This window comes from Sarcophilus harrisii, chromosome 4, assembly GCF_902635505.1.
Source record: "Sarcophilus harrisii chromosome 4, mSarHar1.11, whole genome shotgun sequence".
Lineage (NCBI taxonomy): Eukaryota > Metazoa > Chordata > Mammalia > Dasyuromorphia > Dasyuridae > Sarcophilus > Sarcophilus harrisii.
The window spans coordinates 138,218,675-138,232,420 of record NC_045429.1 but is presented as its reverse complement, the minus strand read 5'-3'; the positions used below and the strand labels follow the sequence as shown (position 1 = coordinate 138,232,420).

Here is a 13,746-nt window from a genome sequence, read left to right as displayed (position 1 = left end):
TGCTTAGTTAGTGGTCAAATAAATTCACAAAATCTTCTCTTTCTGTAACTTTCCCAATTCCAATATGCCAAAACAGGAATGAACGAGTTCTATTGCATCCAGTAGGTTTTATTTTTTAAAGAAACTTTTTCCTATGTAATTTACAAAACAGAAACCTATATAGAAAATGCAAGTTTAAAGCTCTTTAAATTCAATCACTAGACAACAATAAGGGTACTATTTTCTGTACATGGCTTTGCATTCATTATGATGCATTAAGTAATGAGATTGATGTCAAGAGAAGGGTCCTTGGAGTTGTGCCAATGGGAGAGTAAGCCATCATTAAGAAAGATCAACATAAAGCTTCATGGTTTTATGCAAAATAGCCAGAACAATTTTCCTAGTGCTCTTTTTTAAGGTAGTCCAGTATAGTCAAAAGGATACTGAACTAGAAGGGAGAACTGAGGTTGTGTTCATATTTTTATGATTCCCATCCCCACCAAATCAATAGAGAGAAAATCTAAGCAAGCCATAATTTATTTCTGAATTTGGACCTCCATTTCCATATCTGTAAAATGGACACAATAAACTCTTCTTTATAGTGAAGTTGTGAAAAACAGATGAAATCATGTATATGAAAGATTTGTGAACTGGGAAACATCACTTAAAATTTTGGTGTTTAATTGTGCCCATGTCATTAGAAATAGAGAGTGGGGAGAGGTAGGACAGAATAAAGAACATAAATATAAACATGTACGAAATTGTTCCTTATAAAACCACCACAGTTATTTGTTGGGGAGAGGGAAGGGACAAGGTAGGATGGAACATAGCAACAAAGTTAGTAAATTAGTGAAAAAATGAGTAAAAATAAAACCCAAACTTATATCATTTAGAACATGTGTTTTCTCAAAAGGAATACTATTTCATGCAGGGGTAAGCTTCTCTATGAAGGAGAATTGAGGAAGAGTGTTGAGGACAAGTTATTCTCTTTATACTAAGCAATAGAATAAGCCCATTTGATACCAGGAGGAATAATGTTGTTTGGACTTTTGTTTCTCAACTCCTACCAGACACCACTCTCTCCTGCCCCAAGTCTTGACCATCTTTTGCTGGCAAAATGGGACAAATATGAGCACTTAGACACCTTGGTAAATGGAACCTAAAGTAAAAAAAATACAACTGTAAACTGTGTTTCAGGGAGAAAGTGTTACAATAAGCCAGCCTGGAGGAGTTATGAGTTTTCAAGTTTTGCATATTGATATTAATTATATTTAACTAGTCTGATTCTGCTAAAGGAACCCTTAAATTAGAGGACGGACATGGTGCAAAATTACCATACCATTGTAGTTGTGTGCTTGGAACCATGACATGTAGACCAAACAGTTAAGATTTGTTTTCCTTTTATTTTTATCAATTATTGAAAACATAACAGTTAAAGAGAAGTCTGAAGTAGCTATCATGTGTGATTTAGTGCAAATGCAACTTTGCCATGCAAAAATTTCTGTGACAGTGCCATAATGGAGTGCCATTCATTGTTCTAATTTTTTTCCATTGGAACATTGCTGATATCTCTCCTGAGTTTGAACAAAAAAACTCTGAGGAGGCACAAATGGAATTGTTGCAAGTAATCAGCCTTATATTGCTCGAACAGATATATTTTGTCAATAAGATAAAAATAGTATAAACTGCTCTAAAGTGCGGGTCCATAAAATGTGTTAATTTTTTAAAAGTGTCTTCTCAAAGACTGGAAATCACCAGTTCATGGCTTCTTTTTTGAATATACATTCTATAAACTTTTGCCTATATTCTAGCCATTTGTTTTACCAGTATGTTGGTTTTCTCATACAGGGCACACAAACAAATTCAATCAGCCTTCTACAAAAATTATTTTTTATAGAAATTATAACTTAGCTTCTCTATTTTCTTGAGAATTTTGACAAGTCAAATCACTGAAATTAATGATGTATGAATATTTTTTTCATCCCAAAGTTTGGTTTAAATATGCATTTGTGCTAATATCTTCTGAATTTTAACTAAAACTGAATTCTGACTCATTTATTTTACCAGAAGGGTCTTCTATTCAGAAAGTTCCTGTTTCTTTTTGGGAGGGGATTACAAAAATGCAGAGCAGAGTCTGATTATGTGATTTCATTACATTATTAAATTTCCTCTACCACTCCAGATCAGTAATTAAAATTATTACCTTAAAGATTTGGGGGTTTTGAGGAGGGGTACTGAAAGGTTAAATGACTTGTCCACTGTCACTGAGCAAGCTGTTTTTCAACTCAAATTTTCTTGATTCTGAGGTCAGCTCTCTATTTATCATCTTCTGATCTATCAACTTCTGATTGGAAGTTATAAAAATGGAGTAAAATGTAAAAAGAATAATTATTTTAAATAAAATTAAAGTTAAAACTAAAGCAATAAAGAAATTGTCTATTTGAATATTGGATGAATAAAGCCTTTGCCTATTCTACCCCACCCCAATCTAAACATATTCATCTTTTAAGGCCCAGCTTAAGTACCACTTTTTCCTAAAAATTTTCTTCTTTCCTCCCCAACTGGAAATAAATTCACATCAAACTTTGCCCAAGCAACTTGCCCATGGTTACACAAGTAATTAAGTAGAAGTGTCAAAATCTTAACCTAGATCCTCTGACTCTTAATTTAGATATCTTTCCTACTAGACCCTGCTGGCTGCTAGTATGATATATAATACATTGAATAGGTTATTTACTTTCTGGATAGGTCTATGTAGGGATAATGAAAAAACTGTTGGCCTTTGATATAAAAAAACATGCTCATTCCTTCAAGTTGGGGATTGTGTTTGAAAAGAAATTTATTGAAAAGGATCTTTGGAATCTTAGTGGACTATTAGATCAAGATTAGTCAGCAATATCATATGGCAGCCAAACAAAAATTAATGTCACCTTGGACTGCATAATGAGAAGCATGGATTCCACAAAAAGGGAGGTGATAGTCCCTTCTAACTGTGCTCTGCTCATCCCACATTTGTGGAAAAACCATGATCACCTTAGTTTAGGAAAGACAATGGTAAGTTCGACAAATGTTTAGAGATGTACAACCAAGGTAGTGAAAGGCTTTAAACTGATTCCAAATTACAAAGAGTTATAGGAAGTAAGCATTTTTATCTTAGAGAAGGGAAGACTCAAAGAAACATAATAAATGTCTTCAAATATATGAAGAGATACCATGTGATAAAAGGGCTAGGTTTTTGTTATCTTTCATATCAGATGCCAGGAACAGGAAAAATGGGTAGAACTTGCAAAGAAAGAAATGGCTTAGGTGAAAGGGCCACCTATAATGAGGACTGCCTCAAATAAAACAGGCTGCCTGGAAAGGAGAGTTTCTATTTGTTGATCTTCAAGTAGAAGCTAGATGACTATTTGACCAATCAGATATTCAGGAGATTCCTTCTCAGGCTTCAATTGAATGAAATGATTGCTGAAATCACTTTAAATTTTAAAATGCTGTGATTCCATAAGTCCCTCCTATTAGTCTTATCCCTAAATAAGGAAACACATTTTATTCTTCTTAGTATTATTCACAGAATTTAATGCAATATTTTGTATTATAGTAGCCAAACAATAGACATTCAGTGGGTAGATTAATATTATCTGGATGCGAGGAGGTACTTTAAATTAATTTAATTTCAGAAAGACTACTTTTCTAAATTTATTTACTTTATATTTTAACCACTTTCTCTACTAGCTCATTGCTTACTTTAATATTCTACTGAACAACTAACTTCCTCACAAGATTTCATCAGACAGATAATTGTTAAGATGAACAAATTCAGAAGATCACTAATTTCTCCTGGAATGGTATCAATCAACATGACATTCAAAATGTACCTAGAGAGCTTCTTGCAAAATAATAAATGACAAAAATTTTATTTACTTTCAGAAAGTGTGACTTGTTAACAATTTGTGTGCACAGGCATCTGAAATCAAATGGAACTGATTTTGGTAGAAATCACATGCTTGACTTGTTTATGCATGTTATAAAACTAATTTTTTAAGTAGGAGGTATATTCTGACATTTCAGGAAAATGGCCTAAGACAATAGGAGATCAGAAACCAGAAGCCATGAGTACTTTTTGCCTGTTTTTTAAGAGAAAGCAAACAAATCTTTGCAAGCAATGAACTTATGAATATAATATAATTAAGGCAGACTGCTCTACCTTAATAATGTAATTTTGTGCTTATTTGCTTTCTAATAGATGGTTGTTTCAAGAGATTTCTTTCACCTTTCAAAATTTTTGGATGAATTTGGAACTGGGGAGTTGACTAGCCATTAGGTTAAAAAAAATTGTAGATGATGACCTAAGAGAAGAAAAATCAGAGAATTTTCCTTAATGTCATAAAAATGATTTGAAAATTTTCATTTTTTAAAGAAATTGATGATAAGGAAGAGATTAAATTAGCCCAAGCTATATCATCAAGAAATTCTCAAAACTACCCTCATTTATTTATTTCATCATCCATAACAATTTGTTGAGCATACACTATACAGTCCTTATGTAAAGTATGGCAGGAGATAAAATGATATTTTTTTTTAAAGATAAACTTCATCAGGGGCAGCTAGATGGTGCAATGAATAAAATGCTGGCTTTGAAATCAGGAGGACTTGAATTTAAATCTGGCCTCAGATTAACTAATTAACACTTAATACTTCCTAGCTGTATGACCCTGGATAAGTCATTTAACCCCAATTGCCTCGGGGGAGGGGAGGGAAACCATAAACTTCCCCTTACCCTGCTTCTTTTTTTATTTATCCATTTGCAGAAGCAACTAAGTGGTTCAGTGGATAGACTGCTGGTCCCAGAGTAAGGAAAACCTGAGTTCAAAGTCAATATCAGACATAACTGTGTGATATTAGGTAACTCATTTAACTTCTGTTTGCCTTAATCTAAAGAAGGAAATGGCTCACCACTTCAAAATCTTTTCCAATAAAACTTTATGGACAATATTGCTATATTATGATCCTTCAGAACACAGAGTCAGACAGAACTGAATAATTGATCAACAATTCACTTGCACATTCAATTACATCTAAAGCTTTCCTTTTTTCAAACTTCATATTACCTTCTTCAAAGTGTGTACTGAGTTAGTTTGATGTGAACTTTCATCATTCTTTTGTGAAACATTTTCCCCTTATTAATTTTACTTCTCTGCAATGTTTCCCTAACTCCTCCATCTATTCATTCTTTTAATCTATTCCCACTTCTTTTATCTTCATCAAGTATCTTTTTTATGTTTTCCTACTTAATATTTTAGCATCATCTCCTATCCATTCTTTAAATTGAGTTAGGAAATATAGCTAAAGTTGATATCATACTGAACAGAAAGATTGGAGACTTGGCTTCAAGATTTTTTTCTAAGACCTGACTCTGTCACTTACTCTTTGATCTTTGTCAAATTACTTAATTGTGCATCACAATGTAAAGTCTGTAAGTCTGCAAAATCATGAGCTGGACTACAAGACCTCTAACATCTCTCCCATTTCTGAGACCCTATGATTCTGGCAATGTTTTATCTTCTCTATCAGAAGCTTCTGACTCATCAAATTTTACCATAAAAACTCTGCAATTTTCTCTGGAACTTCCCACAATATCTAGACCTTACCTTACTTACTAGTGGAAAGAAACTAACCTGGCAGAGGGATGTTTCCATTTTGGAAATAGGCCCAAGTTAGCCATGCTTTATTTCCCTCCTGACTATACTTCTAATTATCTGGACTTCACCACCATGACCCAATGCATTTTTCAACTACTTTTTAATCTGTCATCTTCCCCCATTAGAATGTAAGCAACTTGCAAGCAAATTATTATCTTTTTTTTTTCTTGAATGTATATTCCCGTCATTTAGTACTGTACCTGGCATATAATAAGCACTTAATACTTATTATTTTCCATTTCCTTACACATTCAAACTCCTTTTGTGTAGAACCACAAAATAGAGGCAGGGTAAGGAGCAAAAAAAGTTATTTTTAAAGCAAGAAATAAAAAAAATTAATCATATAAGAACTTTTATTTTATTTTTAATTTATAGAATAAAACAAGCATTTCTATAACAGTATAATAAAAAGATGATTGCACATAAAACTGAAAATCAACTGTACATGACATACTGTTCATTTTAAATATTCAACAATGTTAGCATGACTTTTTTTTTTCTTTTCCCTTCTGCCCCACCTTAGAGATGACCACCATTAGATACAAATATAGATAGAGATGAATACATATCGATTTAAATATATTGATACGTGTGTCTGTGTGTATATAAAATCATTCTATACATATTTTTATTTATCATTTCTTTCTCCAGAGGTAGATGGAGTCTTTCTTCATATGTCCTTTCTGGTTTAATTTAAGTATTTATATATTTATATGAACCTATTTTTAAAGAAGTGAGTTTTATGCTTTTAGCTTTTCCCAAAAATAATTTACTTAAAACTTGATTATATCATTTCATTATATCACTGATTTAAGGTTAAAAAGACTCCAGAAGCCATCTAGCAAAACTGTCTTGTTTTAGGCTGAGGAAACTGAGACCCAGAGAAGTTAAATGAATTATGCAGTCTCATGAATTGTAAGTGACAGAGCTGAGATTTGAACTCAGATGCTTGGCTGTGTATAAATGAAATGGGTGATATAATTAGAGTTGCGAGTGACCTAGCTGCCATCTGATTGAACAGTTAAGGAATCAAAGTTTTTGTGAATTAGTTTTTGTTTTTGTTTTTGTTTTTGTTTGTTTTTTGTTTTAGTCACACAAAGGCAGAAAGTGACTAATAGTGCCAAAAGATGAAACAGGAGTTTTAAATCTAATTATAGCATTTTTTTCCACTCTTCATCCCAAAATTTTTCATGAAATTCCTTTAGGGCAAATCAAGAGATCCATTACTTAATCGACAATACTAACTATCACCTTTATCTTGACTAACTGATCTCCATTATAATCTTCCAGGAAATCCAGGCAAATGAATTCTTACATTTATTACTAGATATATTAGGAAACAAATGTGTCTATCAGACACATTTTTTCCCAAAATTCAAGTCATTTTATTTACTTGTCATTTTTCCAGATGAAACATTATTATGTAACATGCTTTTTTGAAGGCATTCTGGGGAGGAGTTTTTCTTTTTTTCATTATTGGAAATATCAGACAGCATTACATCATGAAAAGATATACAAGGAAATCACAGGAACACAAAGAAGGTCATATTAAAGCAACTGGACAATTATTTGCAGCATAAACAACGATAACCTATGACTCTGGTGGCATTTAATACTGAAAATCAAAGATAGATTCCAGGTATAAATGGCTTAAACCTAACAAATTTATGATGTAATTAGCACCTTACAGATGTTAATAATAAATTTCCTTCCTTGTCCTCTCTTTTCTTTATAGGAAGAAATATAATGTATTCTTTCATATAGCCTAGCCTCCTATGTCCAGTTAATTCCAGATCATACTCTCCAGAGTCTGTTTTGTGCCCACCAACAAGGAAGCTGATAAACACTGGAAGGTTTTGGTTACACACTTCCCCTGTGACTGTCAGGAGAAAAACCTTCAGGGATATATTAGTACTACTATTAAGCAAACAGCAGATGGAAAATAAACTAGTTCGGGAGCTCAGGGGAAAACAGTGAAATTGCATTCTAGCAAGGAACAGTATATACCTAGAGATGAGTAAATGTACACAATTCTTATTTAGCTTCTTTGAGCCTTGCCATGGTTAGAGGGAGAGATGAAGGTTGGGCTAACATGTATCTTCAAGGAAGAAATTCATGCTTAGAGTCTAACTTTGTTTTATATCAAATGTCTTTGTGCAGACTATAGATAAACCCTAGAATATTACTCCTTTATTTTTTTCTGTCATGGGCTCTTCTGGCAGTCTAGTAAAGCCTGTATCAATTTCCTTTCAGAATGATGTTTTTTAAATTCATTAAAAATACATAGGATTCCAAATAACACCAATTATATTAAAATACTTTTTTCTCATCCAACTTAATAGATTCACTTAATAGATTATCTATTCTCCTAGAAATTACCAGGTTAAGAACCCTTTATAATAAAAGGATTTGCATTTTATCTGACTAGAAATTTCTTTTGGCCATTTGTTTAATAAAACTGAATCTTAATGACACTAGTTCTTTTAACTTTAATAAGATGTTTGGTACTGGGTATTAACCTCTTGTGCATATGACTTGATGAAGCATAGAAAGACACTGAAGAAAGGGAGTCATAGAAACAGGTTAGTAGATTTGTGTCCAATCTACTATGTGAAACAACAGGATTGGGTTAAAAAAAAAAAAAAAAGGTTAAAACAAAAATAATAAAAAAAGATGGTTAAAACAAAACAAAAAGCAAATAAATAGCAAAAAATAAAGTTTAGGGGGAAGACAATGACTAATTTAATGTGATAAAGCTTATGATTTTATTTTCAGAAATAATGTCAGAAAAACCAAAAGTACAAATTTTAAATTATTTCAAAATCATGGTTCTATTTGGTGTTTTCTTGGCAAAGATAAGTGGAGTGATTTTCCATTTTCTTCTCCAGCTCATTCTATAATTCAACAAACTGAGACAGATAAGGTTAAGTGACTAAGGTCACAAGGCTAATATGTGTCTGAGTCCATATTTAAATTCCTGATTCCAAGTCCAGCACTCTTAGTTCTGTGCCACTTGCTTCTTTAACCACAACTGATTGCTGCAGTATAGCATCTATCTCAATTCTTCCCTTATATTGAATCAAACTTTCCCTAAATCACTTTCTAGTTACAATCCTGTAGTAAACTAGACTTAATTCTAATGATGTTCCTATCTCAAAAGAACAAGCACAAACATTATATGTTTACTTCCTACTCATTGTGAGTGTTCTTTCACTTAGCAGACATTAGAAAGAAATTTACATCTCCAGTTTTGCCTAGCATCCTTTTCTCCTGGTTTTCATTACAAATCTTCCAGGTTCTAACTTGTAAAATTCCACTGCCACCTACACTAAATTTCACTTTGCATAGCTAGCCATCACTTTGTACCCAAAGTTTTTTTTTATCTTTCTTTAAAAAGTTAAAATTTTAAAAAATACTGAATTTCTTTATCTCCATATGAAAGTACAGGAGTTATTCATGAGCTATTCCCACCACTGACTAAGCTTTGATAATAGAATGAAAGAGTGACAAAATCATAATTAAAATCTCTTAATTCCTGGTCTTGGACTCTTTTTTCCTTTGAGAATTTGTTGCAAGCTCTCCAAAATGAAAACTAAGATGGATACTAGAGACAAGATATCCATAATAATTTTTTACACTGAATTTAATGATGAATTTATAACCTTGATATATTTTATTACTTATTTACATTTCAAAATTTCATAAGATTCATGATTCCTCAGTATGGGTGGAATTTCCATTAAAGCAAATCTCAATTTATCTATGCCTGAGTATATTTCTTTTCCCTGGTTTTCCATGCCCATCTTCATGCAAAATAATCATTTGATAGCCAGAATTATGGAAATGAATCTCTAGGAATTGAATTCAGCTGCTCTACACAGAGATATATCCATTCCTAGGAGAGTTATTTACTGCTAGATATTATAAAAGAAGTCCCTAACATGATGGATGAACCATTTGGGGCTTTTGTGCTTTTATTTAGAGGATTTGTTATTGTTATGTGTTCTTTTTTTTTTTTTTCAAGGAAAATCATTGACATCAGCCAAAGTAATGTGAATTGGATTAAAGCAAGGCATAGTTGTGTAGAGTCATCAGCCTCACTTTCTCCTTCAGTCATCATAGGTCAAGAAGACAGGCAATTGTCTCAAATGCAGTGTGAGACCTTGGCTTTTTAATCTTTCCCATGTCCCAGGTTGCCTGAGGCAGTGCCTTTTCAGTATTTAAAGGCCTGAAGATGTTCAACATGGATAAATATCATATAGAAGAAGAGGTAGTGAATGGGATATACTCTGCATTATTGTAAGTTTGTACTGTAAATAATGAGAATACAGACCCATTGATGAATTCTACTGAGATGATTTTCCCTTTATAAAATATTTTGCCTCTACCATTTTAAACACAGTGCAATTGCTTTGGTCTCATATTATTTATAACAAACAAATGGCACTTTTCAATGACTAACCTGAAAAACAAGTTCAATCTGAATTGATGAGGGGTTTTTTCCTCACTAGGTCATCCTTATAACTATGCAAATACAATTCACAAATGAAAGCTTTGAAAATAATAGGGAATTTATTATATAATATTGAAAGGAAATACAAGTTCAATGGAATGGAATGGAGATATGAGCTTTCATATATAATTTATTTTTGCTTTGTATATGGAAATGCTCATTTTTTTAATATTTGCCAAGTTAAGTGATCAAAGATGTAATTTTTAAACCACTCATATGAATTTTAAAACATAAATTATTGATGGACAGCATGGATTAATAGATAGGGATCCATTCTGAGTTCAAAATTAATTCCTATCACTGGCACACTGTGTAGACACATGAGAATCAACTAACTTATGTCAACAAGCAATTTTCAGCCAATCAATATGTGTTTTCTATATGCCTACTATGTGCAAAACAGTATATTAATCACTAAGAAAACAAAGAAAACACAGTCTTTCTCTCTCATCAAAAACATGACAAACTAGCCAGGGGAGATAAATATGTTTTAATGATATATGTATGTGTTTATATGTATTTATATAAATACATGTACTATATCCATATTACATATATAAACATATATAAAATAGATACAATATAGTTTTATGGGAAGACACAAGTATCTGGGAACAACAAAAATGTTTTGTGTATAAGGAGTAAATGTGTGCATATATCTGTGTATATCCATGTGTAAATATGTGGATATTATATGTATATAATGGAAACTCAGTTTAACTTTAAAGGAAACTATAGATTCCATGAGTGAAAGTGACAAGGCAAAGCATGGGGGTATCCTATGCAAAAGCAAAGAGACAAGTAAGGTAGAAACATATGTACAGAAAAATAAACATGTCAATTTGACTAGAGTAGTCAATTATGCATGTTAATTTTGCATGAAGAAAGGAAATATATATATATATATATATATATATATATATAAAAATGTGTGTGTGTGTGTGTGTGTGTGTGTGTATGTAATAAGACTGGAAATATAAGTTGAGGCCAGATTATTGTGTTAATTGCCATATAAAGGAGTTACTATTTGATTCTATTATTAACTGAGATTTACTAGAATTTATTGAGCAGTAGTAGTAATAGTAATTAATAAAAAATAGTAAATACATCAAGAGTAATTAATAATGGCTAAAATTTATATATCACTTTAAGATTGGCACAAAACTAAAAATATACATGCATATATACTTACATACATTCATTTGTATGTATGTTGCATATGTGCATGTTGTAAGTTTTATTTAATACTCAAAAACCTTTGAGAAGTAAGAATTATCCCTATTTTACAGTTGTAGTAACTAAGTTGGAAAGAAATTAAATAACTTATCCAGGATAACACATCCAATAACTGTCTGAGGCCACATCTGAACTCATGTCTTGATTCTAGATCCACTTCTCTATTCACATTTTTGAACATCTTACAAAGTTAGTGATGACAAAATCAGAGCCGTGCTTGAGGGAAAAATGCTTTGGCAGCTGCAGGGAGATGCTTGGAATGGGGAGAGATATTAATGGGAAGACTAGTTAGAAAGATATAGCAAAAGTTTGTTAGAGAGATATTGAATCAAATATTATAGTGGTGACTTTGTAAACAGAGAGAAGAGGCCAGATTCAAAAGATGTTATGGAGGCAGAAATAACACTTTTTGACAACTATGTGGCTTAGGAAGAATGAGGGAATTAACGGATGACTACAAAGTTGTCAGCATAGGTTACTGGATGTATATGGTAGCATTTTTTTTTTAAACAAAACTGAAAAAAATTTATTTCAATCCACCAAATAGAAAACTTTATAATAGTTGTTCCTTCCTCCAAAGTATAGATGAATCGGGTATACGAAGTGAAGTTGAAATTATGAACAACAAATAATTAGTCAAATTTCAGATTGTTTCAAAACAAGAGCTAAAAAAGATTAAAAGCAGGAAAATTAAGTTTACAATGCATTTGAAAAATACATTTTGCTAAAAAAAATCCATCTTCTAAGTAGACATTTCATGGAAAGTACTGTAAACTAAAACATAATGTTTCTAAACAATCAACAGAGGTATAGCTCATATGTATTATTTAAGTTTATTACATTTTTGTCTTAAACAACTGTCAAAGCTATATATGATGAACAAAGAGCAGTATGAAATCTTTTGAGTTTGTTTTCTTTTGTTTTTCCTTCAGCAGAGAGGATTTTTAAAACATTATGTTAGCTAACATCAATCAGGGAATCAGTCTGCCTTCTAACTGCCATTTTAAAAGAAACCTTTTTTTTTTTTTTCACCAGAGTAGTTTGAACATTCCTTCAAATAGGCACTTTCCTACTGCAGTAGAAAAAGGAAGGTTATTTTCATGCTTGATTTCTATGTTCAGGATAAGGGGCAAGGCCTGAAAGATATGGGATGGAAGATCATAAAAAGACCATAAACACAGTCTTCCTAGTTCATCAGAGGAAAAAAAAACCATTCCTTTATGATTAAATATTCAATTTAAACATTTACAGTGAAGTAATTCTGATCATAAGCCAGTTTGTGTGTGTGTGTCTCATGTGTGTGTTTGTGTGTGTGTGTGGGTGTGTGGGTGTGGGTGTGTGGAGCACAGAATGGAGCAGAAAGGAGGTCATGAAGTCAAAACCTCTTAATAAATGCCAGGTGATTCTATGTCCATTTTGCTGTTTATGTATGTTTTTCACCATGGAGATGCTCAAGACACTCACTGCACTAAACAAAATAGGAGCCATTTTTCTTTTTTACTCTTGGAACTATATCCATTTCAGGGGTTTGGGTTGCATTCTGTAGCATTACTTAGCCTTTCAACAAGCTGATGGTGGTAATGTTTCTAAAAGAAACTGAAGACCACAGAAGAAATAAGGCTAAAGAAAAAAAAAAGGCTGATCATTTGTCCTAATAAGCAGATGATCAGCAGTGATGATTTTTCATAGAAACCAGCCTCTTTTGAATAATGAGCATGGTCATTTGGTTGTGATTGTATTAACAATGAATTTTCCAAAAAGTAAAAACTATTTTATTGAGAGAAAATATAACACATTAAACAAAGGGTGCAAACATTTGAGCATAGAATGTAAATAACTAGAATGGGCTTACATGACTGAGTTCATATTTATAAATGATTTTTAAAGTCTACTGGGTGGTGGAGGTAGAGTTTTAGAATAGAATTAACACTGTGTCAACCAGTTCAGCAGAAACTGCCCATGGAGAAATGCTGAGACCCAAAATTTTAGGTCGTTTACTTCTAACAGGCAGGGACTTTTTTAGCTCCTGCATGAATTGAGATACTACATCATATCCTAATATAAGTTGTTTGTAATTTCCAAATTAAATAGACATGCAAAAAGTAATCAATAAAAAAGTAAAATTACCAGTTTTGTCAAGATAATTTCAGGACTAGAGTTCTTTTACCAATGAATTCTCTTCAAAATATGTTCCTATTAAGTAGCCCAGTAAAAATGATCATTCTAGTTTAGTCTGAAATTTGCTCACAATTCTATATGCCTTCCTTATTTGGCAAGAGGAGGAAGGTGTGCTAGAATATCAGCAGCAGATCATTCTTA

At 32.2% G+C, this 13,746-nt stretch overlaps 1 pseudogene; it reads left to right on the top strand.

The window, feature by feature from the left end:
• The window catches only part of LOC100920394, a 153,117-nt pseudogene that overhangs the window by 19,886 nt on the left and 119,485 nt on the right, over window positions 1-13,746 (top strand).